Genomic DNA, 27077 nt, shown 5'->3' with positions numbered 1-27077 from the left:
ATGCGTCAAGTGATATGTTATTTTCAGTTGTTTATATATGAAGGCCTGAATGTTCAGTTATCATTTTTGCAATTTTGTACATTGGTAACTATTCTTTTTATGTTGAGTGTATGAATAACTTATTATGCGATATGCTTATCATAATTGTTTCGGCTAATTTCTTATACGAAACAATTTACTTTTAAATGGATTCTTTTCTCGTAGAAATTGAATAATCTTTATTACCGACTGTTGTTGGAAACTATTTTAGATTGCATAAGTGAAGAGTTAATCCCGGGATAGTTTTTAAATTTAAATGTTTTCGTTCATTAGAATAAAATTGCATGTGTTATATTAGATTTAGATTAAAAGCATTCTCTTTAGAAACTTTTAGGAAGGAAAACATCATCCCTTAGCATCATCACAAACAAATTAGGAAACTGGTCCTATTACCCCCAGTCGGAGCCACTATCCCAAACGGAAAAGCAGTTGCTTTCAAGGTCCGGACCGGGTGGTTATCCCCCTTGTTGTAAACCCAATTTTTGGGGCTTCAACAACGCCATAATAAAAACCACATAGTACTGGCAGATAACTCCTTGACACAGTATTAAAATCCTCATATTATGTTTCTTCACTAAATTTAACTTGGATTAAATTAGATGCGATAATTGTCATCTACATTCATATATAATCATCTCATAAAAAAGTTAACACAAGCAATTCTACCCATGCATACATCACATCACAGAGGAAAGAACCAATCCTAATCATTCAAGATCATGCATTCGAGTTTCATTCCTTAGAGGATTCAACACAAGCCTTAATGGAATCATTGTCATAAGTACATTGTAGCTAGCATTTCCCAATATCATGGTCATAGTCATAATGTCGTAGTTGAATGTATTACTACCATATTTATGTAATATGAACCATTAGCTTAAAAAAGCCTCAGTGGATGTAATTTTATGTAGTGCCCACTCTAGTTTCCTGACCCAGATACGACATTATCTTAGACACTCTATTCTTCGAGGACCTCAGATTGAGGATCTGGACCCATGACACTATTATTAGTGATTGAGATATTCATGGTTGTGATGTTTATGAATGCTTTCCATTGATATTATGGTAGCATGAATGGTTATGTATCTTATCTATCAGTATTCTGATGATTGCAATATTAATAGTTAAGTTGGTCTCTATTTGAAATTATGATGAGGGTAGTAAAGAATATGTATGCGCTCTACTAAAAGCATAATGAGGATAAATTTATGGATAGGTATATTTCTACGATGTTACGATGTGATAGCTTAATGAATATGTATGTTTCCATTGATGATTATTGATAATAGCCATGAGGGATGTGTCCCCTATGTTACCTACTTCCTTTAGTTCAGACTTACAATGGACAATGATGTGAATGACCAGGAATTGTTAATGATGCTATTATGATAATTTACTAACATTGAGAAACCGTGTTACTGATGATTATTGAGTATGGCAGGAAACCATCAGAGGCACTCGCATATGACATGTCGATGACACCTGGTTTGATGAAAATTTATATTACTTTATCTTTGAAAGTCTAAGTTGATCTTGGAATCTGCCATATATGTTTAACTATATTCTGATGATATATTAATGGTTGCAGGCACAGATTAGTTGCTTGACCGAATGACTCACATATGGGTGATGGGGTTGTACAAGTGGATGGAACTACATGGGAGGGGTGGGACAGAGTCCCTGATCTCACCCACTAGCACTCCCGCCGTGACTTGGGCTGGAAGGGTTGAAACACCTTCGCCTTGAAGATCACGATGCCATGAGGGCAGGTTCCAAAGTTGGTTCACTCATGAGGATTTTACCGGGGGGCGCGCATCAAGGCGGATTCCTTGATCCCCGACACCATTAGTCTCACTATAGCGGGCAACATAAGAGATGACAGTGGTCTATGACGTTGCACTATACTTTCCCCTCGTAATCACTGGATGCTTGAAGGGCAAGTGGTGTGGCACCCTTGGAACTTCAGGGGAATTTCTTGAAGGGCACGACCAACTTGGCACCCTTGGCATCACAAATAAACTATTAGGTGTGGCACCCTTGGAACTTCTAGGGAAGTTCTTGAAGGGCACAACAAAACTGGCACCCTTGACATCACAAATAAGCTATTACGTGTGGCACCCTTGGAACTTCTAGGGAAGTTCTTGAAGGGCACAACCAAACTTGGCATCCTTGGAATCATTAAAAATAAATAATAATAAATAAATATAAGCAAGGAATGAAAACTAGGTACATTTACATAAAGGGTAAATGATGATTAGAAACCAATGTAATTAAATCAAAAATAAAACTTGGAATAAGGAGGATCATAGGAAGAATTAAAATAAAGTACCTTAAAAACTTTACCCTTCCCATTTTGGAAAATACTAGGAAGATTATGTGGTTTAATTAGGAAAAAGGGGAAAGACAAACATAATAGTAAGGATAAAGATTAATCCTAAACTAATTTAAACCTAATTAAGAAAAGGGGAAGGTGAATTAAAATGAGAACAATAAATTAAATTTAGAGAAATGTAGAGAAGCTCCATGTGTCAACAACCAGCATAAGAATATCCATCTAGGAGATAACCTGAGTTAAATTAGGGAGTAGATTGGGGATAAAATCTTGACTCATTAATTGACTTCAAGTAGTGAACACAAATTAAGGAATAAATGGGGGGAATAAAGAGACAACTAGGAGAAGAAATAGGAATCTTGTTGAGGTGAGGAAAATATTAGTTTTAAATAAAAATTTAAGTAAATAATTTTGGGAGACCCTTGATGTGAGAATGACACATGGGTGGGTGAATAATCAAGCTATTGAATTATAAAAAAATAATTAATTATGCATGACATGACAAGTGTCACCTATGAGGACTCCTATAAAAGAAGGGGCAAGCCATGGGAGAAGGGACTTCTTGGGAACCCTATTGTTGGATGGATGAGATGTTGTGAGAGCAGTGATTACGAAGCTATAGTGAGTTTGGTGAGGTAGAGGATTTAGAGAGGGGACTCTTGAGCCAAGGTGTGATCTCCTCTACCAGCTAGTGCTTGTCTCCATTGTACAACCCCATTGCAGCTCGGGGGTCCGCGGGGAAGAAGAGTACCCAAGGAGTAGGTTGGGAGGTTAACCGGTGAGTCTTTGCATTCGGATCAAGTGCGTCATCATTCACTCGCGGAGGTGACCAGCTACAAGGGAATACCAGCAACAGCAGAGCAAGCGGAGTCTCGCCTTCTGGTGAACGGTACATATGTATTTCATTACTATTGATCTTAGTTAAAAGTATGAAAATGTTATGGTATGTTCCTGAAATGAGTGGTAGGAATGTGTGTGCTAAATAAATTGAATCTCAATGCGTTTCTTTTTGGTTGTATGTGCTGTAAAAAAAAATAAAAAAAATGTATACAGTCTGGGTATGGTCCTCACACTTGGTATCAGCGCACAAGTTGTACCGTTGAGGCCTATGGGCCCATGCATGCATAACTAGTTTTGTTTGCTATGTGGGTATTTCTCTAAAATCAATTTACTCAAGTTTCAAAAAAAAAAAAATGCAATTTAGGAACATTTTTAAGAGCTCATGCTTCAGGAAACTCCAGCAATGACTTGAAATATTTTGGACAATTTCAACTTCTGTTGTGTCTCATCTATGAAGGATTTAACAATTTCACTTTGCCCTTTCACTAAGTGATATCGATACCCAAGAATCTTACAACGAAACATAAACTCACTATCAATATCACTCTGTCATATCAGTTTGTTGCCTGGCAGTGAGAAATGGCAGCTTCAATCTCTCCCAAAGATTCATGGAATGCTGCTTGTAAGTACAATAATGGAAAATTAGGCTTCAATGCTATTGCCTTTGAAAACTTGGAATTGCATTTATGTACCATTTTATTCATCTTGTTTCAATGAGAATCTGAAAGAGATATATACTACGGCATTTTTGTTTGTAGATGATTGTCTCCAGGACTATTGTAATGACTTTTCCAAACCCATAACATGAATACCATTTCTGAAAATTCTCCATTTTCAAATACTTATGGCATCATAGGAATAACCTTTTAAATTTAGTCCTTACCTGGCAATAACAATTCCATCTAAGGCTATCCTCATTCGCTCATCAACGCAAAGCTCTTCTGCATTTCCAAATGCTTTATCTCCATCACTGTACATTAACTGCAAATTCTCCTTGCCGAGAGGAGAAAAACCATTGGAAAGGACTCTTCGGTTTCTAAGAGGAGAAACACCAAGCATCTCTCCATTTTTATTACAGTAGTATGTCGTATACCAGTAGATTTTGCAAGTAGCTCGTGCTCTTTCATAAAAGCAAATTCCCCATGAACAGGCAAAAAAAAAATGTTGAGGGTTTACCAACCTGAGGACTTCCTCCAATTCTCCACCATAAGCATGCCCGGATGTGTGCAAATTATCTCCCCTTCCCATCATTATTGTAGAACCAATCCCCGCTATCTGATTCATCATCCTCATCACACGAATGTCATTTCCAGGTATCACCTTTGCTGAGTATAAGATCAAGTCATCTTTATTTAACTTGAGGGAATGACTGCTTCCAAATGATGCCAAGTTGAGAGCTGCACGAGGTTCTGCCTGTGATCCTGTTGTGACAACTAGTAAATCCCTGGGAGCATAAGCATGCATATCATCAGCTTTGACCAAAGTAGATGGATCGAAAGGTGCCTGTCCAGCTCTCGAAGCAGCATCCAAGTAAGTCCTTAATGACATCCCAATAAAAACCAGCTTCCTACCAGTCAATTCAGCTGCAGCTTTCACGCTTCCAAGATGATGAACATTTGATGCAAACTGTGTAGTGATAACTCTTCCCTTTGCAGCAGCAATATTTCGTAACAAAGCCTCTGCTACATCAATTTCACTGGTAGTTCTTCCAGGTGAAAGAATGTTGGTAGAGTCACTCATCTTCAATGTAATGCCTTCCTTTCCAAGTTTTTCTAATGTTGATCGATCAAAGGTCTTTCCATCCACAGGCGACTCATCAATCTTCCAATCTCCTGTATGGAAAATTGTCCCATCTTTACAGCGAAGCACCAACCCACAACAATCCGGAATGGAATACGTAACTCAAATAGCTTCTATCTCAAATGGTCCAGCCTGGAACTTCTCGCTTATATTAATGATGTTAAGTCTAGCCTCAGCATGAATATTGAAATCCTTTAATCGTTTTTTTAATGAGCTCCATAGTAAATGATGTTGAGAATATTCTCGTATGAGGATCCAATGCGGGAATTACCCAAGGCGAGGCTCCAATGTGATCCTCATGCCCATGTGTAATAACAACTGCTTCAATCTTATTCCTCCATCATTGAATAACAGTTGTGTCAGGTAAAACTTTCTGCACTCCAAGTTCATCGTAGTCTGGAAACATGAGGCCAGCATCAACCAAGATGTATCGATCATAGTGACCTATAAGCATACAGTTCATCCATATTTCTCCCAAACCTCCCAATGGTAGTACACGCAATGGTGGTCCTTCAAATCCTTCATGAAACAGCTCCAATTTCCTCTGGATCCCATCATCCATGCTTTTTCTAGGCCCTTCAGCACTACTTGAACCTCTTCTAGGTTTATTAAAAGCTGAAGAACCTGACTTCGATCTCATGGATTCTGTGGGAGTCCCCTTGCTTTCTGCAATAACAATTCTTGGTGCTCTCTCGTTGTAACCGCTGAAGAGCACACCTGATAAATTACTTGGGAAAATGAAAGCTGTCCTGTTACGTTTTCTGTTCCAATGTGACCACCCAGCTCTGCTTCTGGAATCCAAAATCCCCTTAGCCATGACATCTGGACTGCATGGAACCCCTTTTATCACAATCATGGTACCCAGTTCTATACTGCAAAAACCCGACTAGATAACAATCAACTTCCCGCCTGTAAGTCAAACATGCTGTTAAATCAGTTTTGGGGTTTGAAAATACAAGTACCCAGGCGGGATGAGCTGAACTATAAATGGTTATGGAGATTTGAATTCATTGACAAGTGCTGAAGGGGATATACAGTTGGTCCTGATCAGTATAACGACAACATTGACTATGTTTTCACAAGGAAGCTGACTCATTACGGATGAATGCACTACTGATTGGTAATTATACTTTTTTTACAAAGATTGCCCCATATGTTACTGTTGTTCAATTCTACACTCTAAGGTACTGCTAATAATTGTAATATGAAGCCATAACAATGTGGTTATGCATGTCCAGATAGTACATGATCTAGTAATGATTGTGTCTAGGAAAATGAATTAGAGGACAAACACCCTCAAAGTAAGCTTAACAGGTCGATTTACCAACTAGGCAAAGTAGAGCAATGGGTTAATATTATAAAATGATTGAATTCTGCTTATACCGGGTAATTGACATCGATTTTCGCAGACATGCAGAGGATGAGGTTCATTGGATTTTAGCTGTTGACAGTTTTTAGCTCTTTCCCATCAATCGTGTGCAGTTTTTCCCCTGAGGAAGGGATAGACTGTTAATAATCCGGGAAGTTCTCTTAATTAGAAAAACGTAGATCTAACATAAAACCTTCATAACGGTGTTGAATGTTGTTAATCATAGATATTATATATATCGCTACCGCAGGTCTGGTTCTGCCAGCTAAATACGTTCACACCTGGAGATTCAGTATGCACCCAAGTTTATGTTTTAACTATTGCAATGCAATATCACACCAACTCGGTATACGCTCCCTTCAATCTGCGCTGATATGGTGTCAATCATCGATTCACCCAAATCGCTATTTTCAAAATATAACACTATGGATAGTCACCAGATCTGGTTGTCCAATATCGAATCAACCATTTAACTCGATATGCCACAATAATTGGCGTTTTCTATGCTTCAAAGCGAAACTGTCGGAGTTGCTAATCGCAAAATTAGTGAGTATCCAATCTCATCTGTTAACACAGATCTATTGAGTTCTCAACTGCAGTTGGAATCGCGTTATTAACATCACCACTGACAATTGACAATATCCAGAACTTTGATGCGAGACTTCAGGAATTGACGATTTCCATAATTACAGAAAATAGGTTTCTGTTCTAAGTTTTTACATACAAATTGTTAAAGGAATTACAGAAAATAGGTTTCTGGTAACTGGCACTTCTTTACCTTGTGAGTTGACTGTGCAAGACTGTTCATTCCTTAGAATCCCTCAATCTGCTTATTTATCCAAAAAATACGAGGTAGAGTAACTGTAATTACCTTGCGAATGAAAGGGTTTCTGTATACTGATCCTTGCACTAACTTATGGTGAAGGAGAAATTTTGTCATGCTAGTTGACTAATCATTTTTCTTGATGTCATCAAGTGTGTGTACTGCTATTATGGTTTTTCATTTTTAAGCATATAATAAAATTCTATCATTGAGGCCTACCATTTTTATGTTACATTACTGATGGAACCACGGGCCAACATGGAGCTTTGCAACAATAATGTTTTTCACTCTATTTTTCTTTTTGTATGTTACATTACTGACTAATGGAACCATGGCTCAACATGGAGCTTTGCAACAATAATGTTTTTCACTCTATTTTGCTTCTTATGCGAGGCCTCCCTCAGAAATCTTTCATTATTTGATGCAAGCAAATAACATAGCAGAGAATTAGTTTTAAAATATGGCTGAAGCTATTGGCATACATGTAATTGTGCATCCCTTAGCTGATCATCAACCTTATATTTGATATGATTTCTTAGATTAACTTTTGAGACAGCTGATCTGAAAAGAAAGAATGACTAAGAATTAATTGAAAGATTGCGGGGAATTGTTTGAACAGGAATGTGCATATTGCACTAATTACTACGACTACATAGGAAGTGTTAAATTATAAATGCATATATTTTCAGGTTGAAAATGCAGTGTATGTTTCATAAAAAAAATTCAGTAAACATGTGCATCAAGGTTGACATATTTAGGATGGTGCAGTCCCCGGCTTAAATAAGCTAGGAGTGCCATCATATTCACTTCGGCTCCAAGTGGCAAAGAATAAATATCCCTTCTGAACATGTGAATCCTAGTTGAAAGCTCAAGAGTCAAATCTGACTGGACTGCAGATACTTCACTTAAACTGAACGATGATTGTACCTTGTGAAATGTTGTGTGATAGCAGCATCACTCCACACAATATCCATCAGTAAAACAACGATGATGTAACCAATTTTTGATTGTGAGACTATTTTTGATGGTCAACCACCTCGATATACCTGAGGATCCCCTTTTGCCTAAGAATAATTGACACTCCATTTCATATTTCAGAAAAAGTGTCCCTTAAGACCATGGTCATCTTGGTCATGAGCCAAGGACTTTTAAGGGCCCCAAGAGTGGTTCAGGGGATGTGTAATGTCCTAGGCAATTTTGCCCTTAGGGATTCGCTTTCTTCAACAAACCATCACATTCGTAAACAGTGTGTATGCATGTATATAATAAATAATAACAATAATTAAAAAAAAAAATTATCTTCCTAAATAATATGCATAAAGGTTATTCATAATATGCATGAGGGTCATTCACAATAAATTTCATCATTATTAATTTATTCATTCAACATATTATTATATTTTTGTCTTTATATCATGGAGGAAATTTATCATGGACTTTTATGCTCCATTGGTATCAAAGATAGTTTGAGATATTGAACTTGTCATTTCTACCATACTTGTCACTGTGATCACACAAAAATATTCTTTTCCATATTGTTAGTTGATTTTTATATACTATTTTCATTCGCTGTTGTTTAAAAATGCATAGTTTAATTGTTTATATTTTGGTTTCTTTCATGAGGATCTAGTGATGCAATTTTTGGCAAGATTGTGATTTTTTTGGTTACTTCAATGCATTTTTGAATGCATAAATGGATTTATTACCTTGAAAAAACCCTTTGGGGTGCTCAATCTATACATACTATAACTTGTAATTCCAACAAATTCCTATTGGATTTCAAGCAAAATTGATTGCAAAAGAGAAAAAATTTAGAAGAATTAGGCTTGACATTTAAAAAATTATGTTGCCAAGTTCTCTATGTAATTGTCGTGCATTGGAATTGTTGTATCACTCTGCAACGCATACACCAACATCATTCCATGTTTGTACAATAGATGTGATTTCTATGTCATATAGTTGCCATATCATATTGTTGTCCATTCGTCACAACACATAGTTGCAACTCAACCTTGTGTTGCCATTTTTGTATCATTATATGAGCAATTTGAATATTTAGAAAAAAAAAAAAAAAAATGTTTATGCCTTGTTAAGAAAATTGAGGAACGACAAAACCATACAATCAAGTATGGAAGACCTCATTCACTCAACTACCAATAATTAAACTACAAAATTTAAAATTTCTTCTCCAAATGCCAATTTAGAATGGACAAATTAGAGACATGCAAGTGGTAGATACTCAATACAAACATATCATTGATTGATTAGAATCATGATAAGTTGAAGAGAAAATCAAAGCCAAGAATCATGAAAACTAGAGAAAAATAAAAGTGATCTAAAATCACTCATATTAGAGCTTTTAAAAAAAAAATATAGAACTCAAGAATCACAACAAACTAAAGAAATATATAATTGATTTAAAGGAACACATATAAAAACTTTCATCTAGTGTTAATTCTCTACATACAACCACTCCACAACCAAGTTCTTCAAATGCATCTATTGTGACTAGTTCAAAGTACTGATTGTAGTTCCTAACAAAATTGAATATTTAGAACATGGTAAACAAAGGTGGATTACGTCATAGGTGAAATATCAACAATAATTAACACAATTATTATTGACCATTACAAATATTGAAGTCCAAGCTTAAGGTGGGTAGTTCCTCCTATGAAAAAGGCATAGGCATCCCCTATGAATTTGAGTTAATACAAAATTATTGCTATCTTAATTGCATGATTGAAGGAATAAAACTAGAGAGATTTCTCCTAAATTAGTCAATTTGTCATTTGAAGGAAGGTGGGTGTTATTAATTGTTGCTTTAAATAGTTGTGATTTTGATTATGATGATTTTGTTGGAAAAGTTATGAATGACGCTTCCTGTAACTATTAATAATGAATGTTTTGTACATTTATACAAAAAGTGGGTTGCAATGTTCCCTAGATATAGTCCTTCAGTTATAACGGAATTCGTGTCATAGATACCTTGGGAAAATTTTAACCTGCCCACCAGAAGGTTGGCAGGAGTTTCAGGAAGGGTTCCAAAGATTATGTGTAGCCGTTCCTCCTTTATGTTCTAAGGACTTCGGGACGAAGTCCATTGTTAAGAGGGGGTGTATGTAGTGCCCACTCTAGTTTCCTGACCCGGATACGACATTATCTTAGACACTCTATTCTTCGAGGACCTCAGATTGAGGATCTGGACCCATGACACTATTATTAGTGATTGAGATATTCATGGTTGTGATGTTTATGAATGATTTCCATTGATATTATGGTAGCATGAATGGTTATGTATCTTATCTATCAGTATTCTGATGATTGCAATATTAATAGTTAAGTTGGTCTCTATTTGAAATTATGATGAGGGTAGTAAAGAATATGTATGCGCTCTACTAAAAGCATAATGAGGATAAATTTATGGATAGGTATATTTCTACGATGTTACGATGTGATAGCTTAATGAATATGTATGTTTCCATTGATGATTATTGATAATAGCCATGAGGGATGTGTCCCCTATGTTACCTACTTCCTTTAGTTCAGACTTACAATGGACAATGATGTGAATGACCAGGAATTGTTAATGATGCTATTATGATAATTGTCTAACATTGAGAAACCGTGTTACTGATGATTATTGAGTATGGCAGGAAACCATCAGAGGTACTCGCATATGACATGTCGATGACACCTGGTTTGATGAAAATTTATATTACTTTATCTTTGAAAGTCTAAGTTGATCTTGGAATCTGCCATATATGTTTAACTATATTCTGATGATATATTAATGGTTGCAGGCACAGATTAGTTGCTTGACCGAATGACTCACATATGGGTGATGGGGTTGTACAAGTGGATGGAACTACATGGGAGGGGTGGGACAGAGTCCCTGATCTCACCCACTAGCACTCCCGCCGTGACTTGGGCTGGAAGGGTTGAAACACCTTCACCTTGAAGATCACGATGCCATGAGGACAGGTTCCAAAGTTGGTTCACTCATGAGGATTTTACGGGGGGGCGCGCATCAAGGCGGATTCCTTGATCCCTGACACCATTAGTCTCACTATAGCAGGCAACATAAGAGATGACAGTGGTCTATGACGTTGCACTATACTTTCCCCTCGTAATCACTGGATGCTTGAAGGGCAAGTGGTGTGGCACCCTTGGAACTTCAGGGGAATTTCTTGAAGGGCACGACCAACTTGGCACCCTTGGCATCACAAATAAACTATTAGGTGTGGCACCCTTGGAAATTCTAGGGAAGTTCTTGAAGGGCACAACCAAACTGGCACCCCTGACATCACAAATAAACTATTAGGTGTGGCACCCTTGGAACTTCTAGGGAAGTTCTTGAAGGGCACAACCAAACTGGCACCCTTGACATCACAAATAAGCTATTACGTGTGGCACCCTTGGAACTTCTAGGGAAGTTCTTGAAGGGCACAACCAAACTTGGCATCTTTGGAATCATTAAAAATAAATAATAATAAATAAATATAAGCAAGGAATGAAAACTAGGTACATTTACATAAAGGGTAAATGATGATTAGAAACCAATGTAATTAAATCAAAAATAAAACTTGGAATAAGGAGGATCATAGGAAGAATTAAAATAAAGTACCTTAAAAACTTTACCCTTCCCATTTTGGAAAATACTAGGAAGATTATGTGGTTTAATTAGGAAAAAGGGGAAAGACAAACATAATAGTAAGGATAAAGATTAATCCTAAACTAATTTAAACCTAATTAAGAAAAGGGGAAGGTGAACTAAAATGAGAACAATAAATTAAATTTAGAGAAATGTAGAGAAGCTCCATGTGTCAACAACTAGCATAAGAATATCCATCTAGGAGATAACCTGAGTTAAATTAGGGAGTAGATTGGGGATAAAATCTTGACTCATTAATTGACTTCAAGTAATGAATACAAATTAAGGAATAAAAGGGGGGAATAAAGAGACAACTAGGAGAAGAAATAGGAATCTTGTTGAGGTGAGGAAAATATTAGTTTTAAATAAAAATTTAAGTAAATAATTTTGGGAGACCCTTGATGTGAGAATGACACATGGGTGGGTGAATAATCAAGCTATTGAATTATAAAAAAATAATTAATTATGCATGACATGACAAGTGTCACCTATGAGGACTCCTATAAAAGAAGGGGCAAGCCATGGGAGAAGGGACTTCTTGGGAACCCTATTGTTGGATGGATGAGATGTTGTGAGAGCAGTGATTACGAAGCTATAGTGAGTTTGGTGAGGTAGAGGATTTAGAGAGGGGACTCTTGAGCCAAGGTGTGCTCTCCTCTACCAGCTAGTGCTTGTCTCCATTGTACAACCCCATTGCAGCTCGGGGGTCCGCGGGGAAGAAGAGTACCCAAGGAGTAGGTTGGGAGGTTAACCGGTGAGTCTTCGCATTCGGATCAAGTGCGTCATCATTCACTCGCGGAGGTGACCAGCTACAAGGGAATACTAGCAACAGCAGAGCAAGCGGAGTCTCGCCTTCTGGTGAACGGTACATATGTATTTCATTACTATTGATCTTAGTTAAAAGTATGATAATGTTATGGTATGTTCCTGAAATGAGTGGTAGGAATGTGTGTGCTAAATAAATTGAATCTCAATGCGTTTCTTTTTGGTTGTATGTGCTGTAAAAAAAAAAAAATGTATACAGTCTGGGTATGGTCCTCACATTTTCCTCAAGATGCATAATGCATAGCCTAGATAACTGGAACCACCAATTGTACAACTGCAACCTTGAAACATATTTATTCATCATACATAGTTGTCTCACTATCTCTAAATTTTACATAGGGAAAAGGATACCATTGGTCACCTATCTCCTTAATTCAATATTAATAATCACATATTATAATCCCATCATTAACTACACACTTTGAGTTAATTTGCATTCACTAGTGCCCACATGCATAAGTATTCAATCATTCTCGTAAACAAAGATAACATATGAAAATTTACGCATATGTTGAGAGATTTGACACATAAGGAGTGAGAGGAAAACATACATTACATCCCATGCACTTGAAGCAGATCAAAATACGCAAAGGAGGTCACTTGAAAACTGAACACTACCACCCAACCTAGGACTGACTCTTCTAGTTCACCCCCGAGCCGAGAGTTATTGCCGTGGATCAACTGATTTTGTTGATCTCTTCAACGAGTATTTAATACCCTATTTCATGATATGGTTTCCATTAGCAATGTCCCAATTTTATGGATTTATTTTAATCCATTTGCCCAGGTTTTTCTCATAAAATCTCGCCTTTCTCTCCCGTGATGCTTTTCCTCATAAAATCTTTCCTTTCTCTCCTACAAAGCTTTTATGTTTTTCTCATTGGATATTTATCTCCAATCCATCTATCTTATCTAGAATTGAATCTAGAATCTTTATCATGAAAGAATTATCCCTTCCCATTCACCAATGGGATTTGGCCAGAATCTCATCTCTTGATGTCTTGCTTTTCCAAGTGATTAATTATTTTATTTATTTCATAAAGTATTTACTTTTCTTGTTACACATCATACCTATCTTTTCTCAGCTTAGGTTTGAAAATGTTTACACGCCAGGGAGGGGTGTTACATATTCCCCCCCTTAAATTTACATCGTCCTTGCTGTATTATTGCATCTTATAATGTTATTTCCTCATTCAAATGTAGTTGTTTTTTAATTTACAGACTCCCATGGCCTTGCCATCTCATGCAGTTCTTCCGATAGAAATATATCGGTTACAAAGGAGTTCTCCCAACACATATCCTTCCATTGCTACCTGTAACATTGGCTTCAATCAATTTTGTGAGAGATTTTAGATGCAAAAACTCAACTATATTTACCACAATTAATATCATAATTTGATATACATTACTACTATTTGAGTAGCTAAGGCTTATATTGGCCACCATTTATTGTATTTGAAAAAATACATGTTCTTGCCCTACATTCTTCCAATCCTTTTTTTTCTTTCCGAACATTTGCTTCCTACAATTTCCCTACATACAACAAGTCAACTAACACATTTTCCAAATCAATATGTATAAAATATCATATCCAGTTAGGCCACACATAACCATCAAAATCATTTGTACCCATCAATTATAGATCACCTATAATACTCATAGATCAAAATCATAATCGCCTGCATACAACACTAACACAACCCACTGATAATTATCCTTAGTTTCCAATACCAATCCCTAGTTTCCACTTTTGTCTTGCCTTTGTACACACTCTGGATTAGTTTCCTTATCAGGAAATCACCCAGTGCTTTCATGCGTACCTGAACAGAGTGTGTATTACACACACACAACTACATAGGTCATATATTATTATGCAATACATGTATCCTTACCGGTACCGTATGTACCGCTTGTACACAGTACCATCTGTACAACTTTTACACCATACCGATGTCCATAGCATCACCTGCCCAACATATATTTCATCCACATGTTTCCAACCATGTTAGTATTATGCAAAAACTTCCTTTTTTTATTTATATTATCTTTTGATCCAACTGTGCTCAGTTTATCGATAGAAAAATAAGGAATTTCATGGACTTGTTCAACTTCTGCAATGAGTGAGTTTTTTCTATGTCAAAGTATTCAAGTGATTTTATTTAGAAAATTATTTTCTCGTATCATGTGGTTGTAGTAAAATGTTAGAAAAATAGTATCATAGAAGTAATCATGCATATTACAACTTTATCATACCCATAACTTTGAGTTTTGGGATTAAATCTGTCACTTGGACCAGGTTTTAACAACAATGGAATATGACTTCCACTTAATCATAAAGAAGACTATTGACTATGATACTTAACTTTATCTTTAACCAAGAAAATGATCGTTTGGTACTTAAAAGTACTCCATACTTAAATAATCATGTCATATTCTCTTTTACACCTCTTCCAACATCTTGTTTGCCATGAATAATTCAGTGTAGGTATAAAATCATTTCACCTTCATGAGTTATAAATAAAAGTTAAAATGTTTGCAATTTCCACACCCTTTAAGTTTTTAGACACTATGTGTACTAAGGTGTGATCCTAGGGTATTTACACGTTAACACCTCCCTTTAACATTAATTCACCCTTGAAACAAGGAGATCAGTTATCAAAATTTTTTAACATCAATTCCCATGTGATTTATGCAATGATTCTTATGTTTTCCTATTAAACCCATACAACATTATCAATGCAATCTGCTAGGTAAACTTCCCAATATTGCTTGGTGGTACAACATATGTATTATGGCTGGTATGGTTGTGACTTAAGTGTCTAGATTGCTAGGTCCCCATATCCTTGCACAAAAACCTTGATTACTAGTACCACATAGCCATCCCTATCATTGAACTATCCTAATGCTTTCTATTGCATGATTGGTTATCCTTAGAACCTTCTTAATGCATGTATTATGTTATTAGTTAGCATAAGTTCCTGAGATCATCATAAGTTGTATTAATGCGAAAAACTTTTGGGTTTATCAAGAATTTTCTTATTAATTAGGGTCATCATGTTTTGAATCTAGTGTACCATTCTTGTTATTCATTAGGTTTCTCGGAATTTCTCTAATGCATCAAGCACAATCATGTATAATCTGCAAGTATACTTTACTCAGTTAAGTAGAACCCCACTAATCATTATTCCCTTATCACTAAAAGGTATAATTTCAAGATCTTCAATCATCCTAATGTAAGCACCTTTCTGAAAGGTTCTTCTCTATGAGATATTAACAGAACAACATCTTTATCTAGATGGATATATTCATTAAGCTTTTGGAGTTTTAGGTTGCACATTTTAAGTCATATTAGAAATTTGAGTGAGCTTTTGAGAATGTGCTCATAATCTTAATAATGTCTTTCTACTATTAACCAAGAGGCATTAGGAGTTTTTTTTACACTCCCATCATGTATTTACACTAGAGGTACTTTTTTTGTCAGTGCCATTGACTTTCTTATGAAGGTCATACAATTATTAATCTATGATTTCTTCATGCATATAGTAATTTGTATTGCATGTGTGCCTACTCTTCACACTTTGGCCATAATTTACTCCAGATCTGAACATAAAAATTGTTCTTCTTATTAGTTACAATTGTTTAGGTATGGTTTCACTCAAAAAACTATAGGTCCAAACTATGCATATGTTACCTATTAATGCTAAGTTACCTTCAATAGCATTTCCCCCAATGGTAAAATTACATTCCAGAATGGATTGCATCATGACATATAGATGCACTATTCAAAAGATTAAATTTAAAGACAATTTGTACAATGACTTGTCGTTCATGATCCTAACAATATTTCATGGGAACCTTTACAAATAGATATCCTCACATAACACCTTAGAATTTATTCTAGGGTGGAAAACACTGAATTAACCATTACTTCTTACAGATGCACTACTTGTTACCAAAATTTAATATCCCATTAATACGATGGTTATAACATCCCACTTCCAAGGCCATAACCATGCTTTACCATTATTACCAAATTTTTGATTTCTCCCACGCTACTATGCATATTTATAAATATGAAAGTATAATTTTTAGCTTATGTTATAAAGTTTTTATGCCCCCATAATGGCATTCAACAATAGCTTAAGTTTTGAAAACTTTCACACATATAATAAATAGAATTTTAAATCTTCACATCATTCGATAATAACCAATTGAGGTTTGACCTTTTCAAATTAATCAACATGTTAATTTGTGGTTATGTTTGTGTTCCTCTTTACTCCACTACAGTTCATTGAGAGCACATGATATGCTTAACAAGTTGAAGGTTGATTGAATCTTCAAACAAAGTCAATTCAATTGGAATAAACTTGTAGGACAATAGTATTTTGTGTCTTGATGGTAAAACAAAATAGCCTCACTATGTAAGCAACATTTCTTTGGTTGTTTAATGAAGCATGTTTTATAAAACGCCATACATATGTAATATATCAAGTTTGTTCGTCGAAATTTTATTTGATATAACATTCACTGCATCGGTTGATATCTATTGCAGTGGTTGCATTATGATATAATCTCCATCACATTTTTACTATACCATTCTCTGACCATCTAACCCCCCTCCCCTTTTGGATGCAGAGAATTTGTTGGTTGCAGGGGATTACCTTTGATGAAAACAACAAAACTTTTAAATTTATATTGGATGATTCATGAAGTGCATTGATCTACATTTTGTTGACACCGCCCATGGTTTCCAACATTAAAATTTACGCACTCCAATGGTTTTTTGAAGAGGATATTTAGAAATCATAGCACCAGAGTTAAGAGCAGTAAATCGAGGAACAAAAAAATACTTCTATAATTTCAGGAACCATTAATAACAAAAAATGCATGTTAAGAACAAAGTGGAGGTAGTTCCAATTAACTTCCCATCCATGAGGATTAGAAATTACCAAAATATGGAAGGATTATTTGTTATTCTTATTGCGGCATACCGAGTTCTTCATCGACTATGCCAACTAAAGTAAACACATGCAGATGTCAACACAAGGAAATCTGTGGTATCAGGTGCAGAAGAGAAGAAGATGATGTGTCCATTGGCTCGCCATCAGGAGAACATAATTGTACATCAATTACCCCATCATCAATTAACTCCAATAATTTAAGTTTGAAGGTGTAATTTTGAGTGGGTAAAACTAGTCAATGAGAATCCCCTCTTGCACGAGCCCGTAGTGGGGTACCTTGGGAACCATCCATTATTCTTGTTTGGTACAAATACCATGAGCTACCTCCTTCAATTCCTATTACCATGACCCATCTCTGTTTACAGTTAAGGTGAAAGAGCCACAACATACTTGAATTTGTTCGCTTCTTCATTGGTGATTCCTGAATAACTCAGTTGGTCAAAACACCTACTCGTCCTCCTTCGATTTAGCCATGGAACTCATGTTTATTATTCATATCAATAGGCACTAGAAATATTAAGTTTATATCATCCCTCAATTTTGGTGATCCTTCTAGTCCTAAACAGGGTTAGATTGGTCAGCAACTCAACTAATTGTGGACGCACTAAATAGGGATCTAAGGGTGGAAATAATGGGTGGGCATGACTGATGGTTGGCCACCCCATGAGGATGCAAGTTCCCATAATATTCCACAGCACTAATTCCAGACAATTGGTCATGATCGTTGGATAAGGATGACTAATGCTCCATGCACCTTTTATTCCACAAGATGTAGCTACAAACAATATATAGTCGACCATGACCCCGTTATCACTTACAGCGCCATCGATCTCAATTGATCCTTCCACATAGTCACTTTCAGCAACAACTATCATGGTGATGTTGGTGAAGTCGACAGAGTAATCGGTAGTAGCATGGGTTTCATGAGGGAGTATGGTAGACTCTAACAATCAAACATGGCATCGGAAAAGGACAAAAGAAGAGACTTCAAATATAATACTGCATCGCATTTAACAAAAAAAAGTTGATCACAACCACAAATTATTTCATCGAGTTAGCTAAGTATTTGATTGACACTCAATAAATGAGGTTATCGAGCTGGTATTAATGTGGTGCCCTAGGTTCAAAATCCTCCATGAGTGCAAATGTCAGTACTTCCTTTCTAACCTAAAAGGAGCGAAAAGTACTTCCCCGTTGAGTACACTAAAAATACGTCGTCAAAAGATCTGGATAACCATTATCCAAACTGAATAAGGATAAGAATTATCCACTTAATTCTTTTATGGGGCAGACTTAACCCACAAAAATTTAGTTATTTCTTGAAGTGAGTCTCTTCCGATGCGTAACCTGAAAATCCATCACACCCGAAACCCTCCAGATCAGTGGATAAGCATTCGAAAAAAGACCACATTCGACATGAAAAGAAAACCAATATTTGATATTAAGGATCGAAAGGAAACAAAAATCCTAAGTGCTTTTCTCTTTCAATCCTATTGGGAATGTGCCTGTGGAGCTTTAAATCTACAGCATTTTTTAGCAAAATTCATGAGCTACTTAAGGAGAAAGAATTTAATTCCATGGCAATTCTTGAAATTTTGTAACTCTCTGCACTGCTTCATAACTTCTCTTACCTTCATCCCATCATTCTCTTCTATGACTACTAAGATGTGAGAAGACATTAACCCTATGCAGCGACCACATCATAGAACTCTAGGCGAAGGTATTCCTTGGCTACCAGCCATATGGATATCATTGTAATATGCCTGATATTGAATGTGAAAAAGAGAAGATTCGCTTGGTTCCTATACTACTCACTTTCTGTTGAATTAGAAGGATGTGGCAGCAGGTCCATTGTAGCCCCTCAATTATTCAGAAATATTGAGGTGTGGAGGTCATGTGTCATAATAACAACACCACTTTTCGCTCACGGTGATATAACCGACCTTTTATTAAAATGCACTTGCATGGTCATTTCCTATACGAGTATCCCATGATTGTGATCATTCAGTAAGCTGCCTCCGCGTTGAACATATTCACGCTAGCACACCTGAACCCCTTGGTAGGTCTGCACTCCACAGTGTCCCAACCTACAAACATTCATACAATATCTTCAAAAGATTTGGTGATTAGACCAAACTTCCATTTTGAGGAAAATGGAAAATCCACGAAAAGAATATCAAACCAGAAAAACTCGTTCCTTTGAGAGGAGCTCGGCCTCACTATTTAATGGACAAAGAGCCAAGAATTGAAAGGGATATTTTCCTTGCAGAGGGAGCATCAACACAAACAGGATTGGGGTCGCATCTCATCTTCTCTGACCATGTGAAATCACATGCCTCAGTAATAGTTTGTGCTAAACTATGTGGACCCCATGTTGACACAAATTTTTAAAAGGCTTTGTTTAAGGAAGTTACAATTTCTTATGAATGGTGGAATAAAATTTTAAAAAATCTAATCTCTGGAGTGTTAGATTTTTTTTTATATATCTTTTCCAAATCATACCAAAATTTACATTGTCTGCATCCTCGTTAGACTTATGGTTTTTCACCCTAGTCATAGTAGGCCAAAGAAATCAACTTCCAACTGATTTCTTATACATTTTAAATTTAGTTCTATATTTGAAATTAGTTTTAATAATTGTGAAATTTTCCACATGCACATATAGAAGCCTGAAAAATCAAATCTTGGGCCGTGTTTAAGGTTCAAAAACTCCCTCCATCAAACCGTGCAATGGCCATTAAAATATGTATTTAACACACACGCGCACACACACACACTCTCTCTCTTGATATATATATATATATATATATATATATATGTATGTATGTATGTATGTATGTATGTATATGTATGTATATATGTATATATATGTATATATATATGTATATATATATATGTATGTATGTATATGTATATATGTATATATATGTATATGTATATGTATATATATGTATATGTATATATATATATATATATATATATATATATATATATATATATATATATATATATATATATAAATATGTATGTATGTATGTATGTATGTATGTATGTATGTATGTATATATATATATAGAGAGAGAGAGAGAGAGTGTGTTAAATACATATTTTAATGGCCATTGCAAGGTTTGATGGAGGGCGTTTTTGAACCTTAAACATGACCAAAAAATTGATTTTGTAGGCTTCTATATGTGTATGTGGAAAAGTTCACAATTATTAAAAGTAATTTCAAATATAAACTAAATTTAAAATGTATAAGAAATCAGTTGGAAGTTGATTTCTTTGGCCTATTACGGGTAGGGTGAAAAACCATAAGTCTAACGAGGATGCAGACAATGTAAATTTTGGTATGATTTGGAAAAGATATATAAAAAAAATATAACACTCCAGAGATTAGATTTTCTAAAATTTTATTCCACAATTCATAAGAAATTGTAACTTCTGCAAACAAAGCCTTTTAAAAATCTGTGTCAACATGGGGTCCACGTAGTTTAGCACAAACTATTACTGAGGCATGTGATTTCACATGGTCAGAGAATATGAGATGCAACCCCAATCATGTTTGTGTTAATGCTCCCTCTGCAAGGAAAATCTCCCTTTCAGTTCTCGGTTCTTTTTCATTTAAATAGTGAGGCCGAGCTCCTCTCAAAGGAACGAGTTTTTCTGGTTTGACATTATTTTCGTGGATTTTGCGTTTTCCTGAAAATGGAAGTTTGGTCTAATCACCAAATCTTTTGAAGACCTTGTATGAATGTATGTAGGCTGGGACACTGTGGAGTGCAGAACTACCAAGGGGCTCAGGTGTACGAGCATGGATATGTTCAACGCGGAGGCAGCTTACTGAATGATCACAATCATGGGACACTCGTATAGGAAATGACCATGCAAGTGCATTCTAATAAAAGGTTGGTTCTATCACCATGAGCGAAAAGTGGTGTTGTTATTATGACACATGACCTCCACACCTCAATAGTTTTGAATAATTGAGGGGCTACAATGGAGCTGCTGCCACATCCTTCTAATTCAATAGAAAGTGAGTAGTATAGGAACCAAGCGAATCTTCTCTTTTTCACATTCAATATCAGGCATATTACAGTGATATCCATATGGCTAGTAGCTAAGGAATACCTTCGCCTAGAGTTCTATGATGTGGTTACTGCATAGGGTTAATTTCTTCTCACATCTCAGTAGTCATAGAAGAGAATGATGGGATGAAGGTAACAGAAGTTATGAGGTAGTGCAGAGAGTTACAAAATTTCAAGAATTGTCATGGAATTAAATTCTTTCTCCTTAAGCAGCTCATGAATTTTGCTAAAAAAAACTATGGATTTAAAGCTCCACAGGCACATTCCCAATAGGATAGACAGAGAAAAACACTTAGGATTGTTGTTTCCTTTCGATCCTTAATATCAAATATTGGTTTCCTTTTCATGTCAAATGTGGTTTTTTTCGAATGCTTATCCACTGATCTGGAGGGTTTCGTCTGATGGCTTTTTAGGTTACACATCGGAAGAGATTCACTTCAAGAAATAGCTAAACTTTTGCGGGTTAAGTCTACCCCATAAAAGCATTAAGTGGATAATTCTTATCCTTGTTCGGTTTGGATAATGGTTATCCAGATCTTTTGACGACATATTGTTAGTGTACTCAGCGAGGGAGTACTTTTCACTCCTTTTAGGTTAGAAAGGAAGTACTGACATTTGCACTCATGAAGGATTTTGAACCTAGGGCACCACATTAATACCAGCTCGATAATATCATTGATTGAGCGTCAATCAAATACTTAGCTAACTCGATGAAATAATTTGTGGTTGTGATCAATTTCTTTTTTTGTTAAATGCAATGTAGTATTATCTTTGAAGTTTCTTCTTTTGTCCTTTTCCGATGCCATGTTTGATTGTTAGAGTCTACCATTCTCCCTCATGAAACCCATGCTACTACCGATTACTCTGTCTACTTCACCGACATCACCATGATAGTTGTTGCTGAAAGCGACTGTGTGGAAGGATCAATTGAGATCGATGGCGCTGTAAGTGATAACGGGGTCATGATCGACTATATATTGTCTGCAGCTATATCTTGTGGAATAAAAAGTGCATGGAGCATTAGTCATCCTTATCCAATGATCATGACCAGTTGTCTGGAATTAGTGCCGTGGAATATTATGGGAACTTGCATCCTCACGGGGAGGCCAACCATCAGTCATGCCCACCCATTATTTCCACCCCTAGCTCCCTATTTAGTGCATCCATAATTAGTTGAGATGCTAACCAATCTAACCCTATTTAGGACTAGAAGGATCACCAAACTTGAGGGATGATATAAACTTAATATTTCTAGTGCCTATTGATATGAATAATAAACATGAGTGCCATGGCTAGATCGAAGGAGGATGAGTAGGTGTTTTGAAAAACTGAGTTATTCAGGAATCACCAATGAAGAAGCGAACAAATTCATGTATATATTGTCTCCACTTACCTTTATTCATCTTTTATCTTGTCTTGTTTTTTAACAAAGTTCATTTACTCACAACCATTAAGTATAAGAAGGATATACGACTTAACTAGATAGTTAATTCGAAAGGAATAACAACCCTAGTTCAAAATCATCTTTGATTTCATCCTCCTACAATAATCATTTTAATATCTCATGTCCGCCTTTATGGGTTCTCATTGGAACCTCTTATTTGTGTACGACCTAGTCTAGTACCCTTAACTTCTTCATATATTATAAAGGTGGATTGGCCCATAGGCCGAAATGATTGAAGCTCTGATACCATTTTTCACATACGTCTTTGACACCATATTAAAAACCACATACTACTGGCAGACACCTCCTAGACATAATACTAAAATCCACATATTATGTTTCTTCACTAAATTTAACTTGGATTAAATTTAGATGCAATAGTTGTCACCTACATTCATATACAATCATCTCATAAAAAAGTTAACAGAAGCAATTATACCCATGAATACATCACATCACAAAGGAAAGAACCAAACCTAATCATTCAAGATCCTCCATTCGAGTTTCATTCCTTTGAGGATTCAACACAAGCCTTAATGGAACCATTGTCATAAATACATTGTAGCTAGCATTTCCCTACATCATGATCATAGTCATACTGTCGTAGTTGAATGTATTACTAACATATATATTTTATGTAATATGAACAATTAGCTAAAAAGAGCCTCAATGGATGCAATTTTCCTCACGATGCATAATGCATAGCCTAGATAACTGGAACCACCAGTTGTACAACTGCAACCTTAAAACATATTTATTCATCATACATAGTTGTCTCACTATCATTAAATTTTACATAGGGACATGGATACCATTGGTCACCTATCTCCTTAATTCAATATTAATAATCACCTATTATGATCCCATCATTAACTACACACTTTGAGTTAATTTACATTCACTAGTGCCCATGCATAAGTATTCAATCATTCCCATAAACAAAGATAACACATGCAACTTTACACATATGTTGAGAGATTCGACACATAAGGAGTGAGAGGCAAACATACAGTACATCCCATGCACTCGAAGAAGATCAAAATACGGAAAGGAGGTCACTTGAAAACCGAGCACTGCCACCCAACCTAGAACTGACTCTTCCAGTTCACCCTCGAGCCGAGAGTTATTGCCATGGATCAACTGCCTCTGTTGATCTCTTCAATGGGTGTTTAATATTGTCTTTCCTGATTTGGTTTCCATTAGTGATGTCCTGCGTTTATGGATTTTTTTTATCCATTTGCCAAGGCTTTTCTTAGAAAATCTCGCCTTTCTCTCCCGCGAAACTTTTACTCATAAAAACTTGCCTTTCTCTCCCGCAAATCTTTTATGTTATTCTCAATGGATATTTATCTCCAATCCATCCATCTTATCTAGAACTGAATCTAGAAGATTTATCATGAAAGAATTATCCATTCCCATTCACTAATAGGATTTGGCAAGAATCTCAAAGCTTGGTGTCTCAATTTTCCAAGTGATTAATTATTTTATTTATTTCATAAAGTATTAAATTTTCTTGTTACACATCATACCTAGCTTTTCTCAGCTTAGGTTTGCAAAATTTTACACACAAGGGAGGGGTTTTACAAGAAGTTATGAGAACTAAAAATGAAATGAACTTCCACACATTTAAAAGAAGATGTAAAAGATTGTTCTAGTTCTTTTTAGTATTATTTTCTAGAGTTTTTGGAAGGTTGGTGAATGGTAGTTCTGAGGAAGAATTTAACTATTACAACCATCTTGTACATGTCATAAAATAGTTTAATTCACTATGACATGGAGGTTTTATTAATAATATTATAATTTATTTCTTTATTTATTTTACTTTCTTCCATTGTGTTCTATTTTGATTTCAATTTTATGCATTGGTTCATTGTTCTAGAATGGCGACTTAACTTGATTATGCATTATTCTTGAACACATTAAATGATTTTAAATACTTTGAATACTTGATATCTAGGGTTTTAAAATCGTATTTTGAGTTTATTGGTAGCAATTTTAATCCCATGAATACATGATATTTATTGGTTATGTACACTGTAAATTCAAATGTGATAAAAAATAGCTTTTTAAATTTATTTCCTTTTTTATTTTTGTTTTCACTTTTTCCCTCACTAGAAAACTTAAAATTATTAGCCATTATTTAACTTTTTCAAATTGTCTAATGTTTTACATATTACATTTATTTTAATGTTTCTCTAATATTTATTATTGGAAATTATTAAATTAAATTATTCTGATTTTTATGCAGGTTGAATAATGATAATACCTAATTTTATGTTATTTAAACAACATAGTTCAATTAGATGTATTTAACACAAGTTTGTGTTAATCTCCCTCTTTTCTTAAATTTTAATTTTATTTCTCACTAGCCTTTTTGAATTATGATATATATTAATTTACCTCATTTTTCATTAATGAAGTTTTCATTTAATAAGCCTTTTGAGTTATGTACCTACCATCTCTTTTTCCCAAAAAAACATTATTCTATTTAAAACACTATCTATTCAATAATCTGGTCTATTTATTTGTTTAATTAGAAAATCCATTTAATTTACACTATTTTACAATAACTATTTAATTTTGATTGCCACCAAGGAATACCCCATGTGGTGAAATGGAGGTCATCCCTTATCATCTAGAGCAGGAAGATCTAGAATTCTCAGTGATATGGTCACAAGTTTTGCTCACTTACCAGGACGATTTGAGCACCAACACGTCAACAAAATAAATTTAGTGTTGTACAATCCTGTAATCTCAAAAAATCCATAAACATTAATGATTCTTATAGCCAAAATTGAGCTTTATGAAGCTCAATATAACCATCCTTGTGTCTCATATAGCCCATAAGTGTTAATAATTGTTATCATCAACCTTAAGCATTTTTTGAGCAATATAACGAAAATGTAGTAAATGAAAACAACTTCCAAGTTTTATGATTTGATTCCCGATAACATTGATTAGGAAATCAAAAAATATAAGGTAGAATATTTATTCAATTAGTGTGGATAACACATAGAAGTTAAATCTCGAAGCTTTAGAGTTCAAAATTGCTCCCTTTATATGGTTCTTTAGAGTTAAAAATTGCTCCCTTTATATGGTTGTTTATTGGAAGGTTGCAAAAATCTTTCTTCGTGATTCACAAGGTAGAACATTGGAAGGTTGCAAAAATCTTTCTTCGTGATTCACAAGGTAGATATGTTCTAGTGGTTTGAACTTAATTTAGAGAAATAATAAAATTTTGTTTAGTATAGATATGAGATAGTGTGTTTGAACTTAATTTATAGAAATAATAAAATTTTGTTTAGTATGCATATGTGTTATTGTGTTTAAATTTAATTTTGATCACAACAATTTTATTTAATATAGCTTAAAATAAAGTACTATAAATGGTATTGGAATTTTTTTTAATAAATAGTAAATAAATAAAATTATAAGTGTCATATCTAAACAAAATTAGAGAAACCCATTTTTTATTTCAATAATTTATCTATTTTGATGAGATAGATAAGCCACAAACCTATAACTTATAAATCAAGATAGCTCCATTATATAAAGTGACAATATTTGAGTAACATCCAATCAAACTTATAAATCAAGATGGCTCCATTAGATAAAGTGACAATATTTGAATAACATCCAATCAAACACTGCACACTGCCTTGAAAAATGTTATAATGTAACATAATTGTATCAAAATTTAATCCAAAATAATCATTTAAAAATATTGTAATATGAAAATATAACCCGACATAATCATTTAAGAATTTAAAAATATAATCCAACATAACCCTTTAAGAATATAGCAATTCGAAATAGCCATTTAAAAATAGTAGAAATTGAATATAAATTAACCATTTAAATATTTGACAAACATATATTACATTTTAAAAAATGAAAAACAAAATAAC

At 34.9% G+C, this 27077-nt stretch overlaps 1 pseudogene; it reads right to left on the bottom strand.

Annotated features, from left to right (window-relative positions):
• Positions 1–4090: 4090 nt before the first annotated feature.
• LOC149150946 (ribonuclease J pseudogene) lies at positions 4091–5867 on the bottom strand (annotated as a pseudogene).
• Positions 5868–27077: the final 21210 nt, after the last annotated feature.

The sequence above is a fragment of the Pinus tabuliformis genome, chromosome 9 (assembly GCF_031772625.1).
Source record: "Pinus tabuliformis cultivar Carrire ecotype Pingquan chromosome 9, CPIR1, whole genome shotgun sequence".
In the NCBI taxonomy this organism is placed as follows: domain Eukaryota; kingdom Viridiplantae; phylum Streptophyta; class Pinopsida; order Pinales; family Pinaceae; genus Pinus; species Pinus tabuliformis.
Note: the sequence above shows the minus strand (reverse complement) of the source record. Positions and strands in the feature narration are given on the sequence as shown.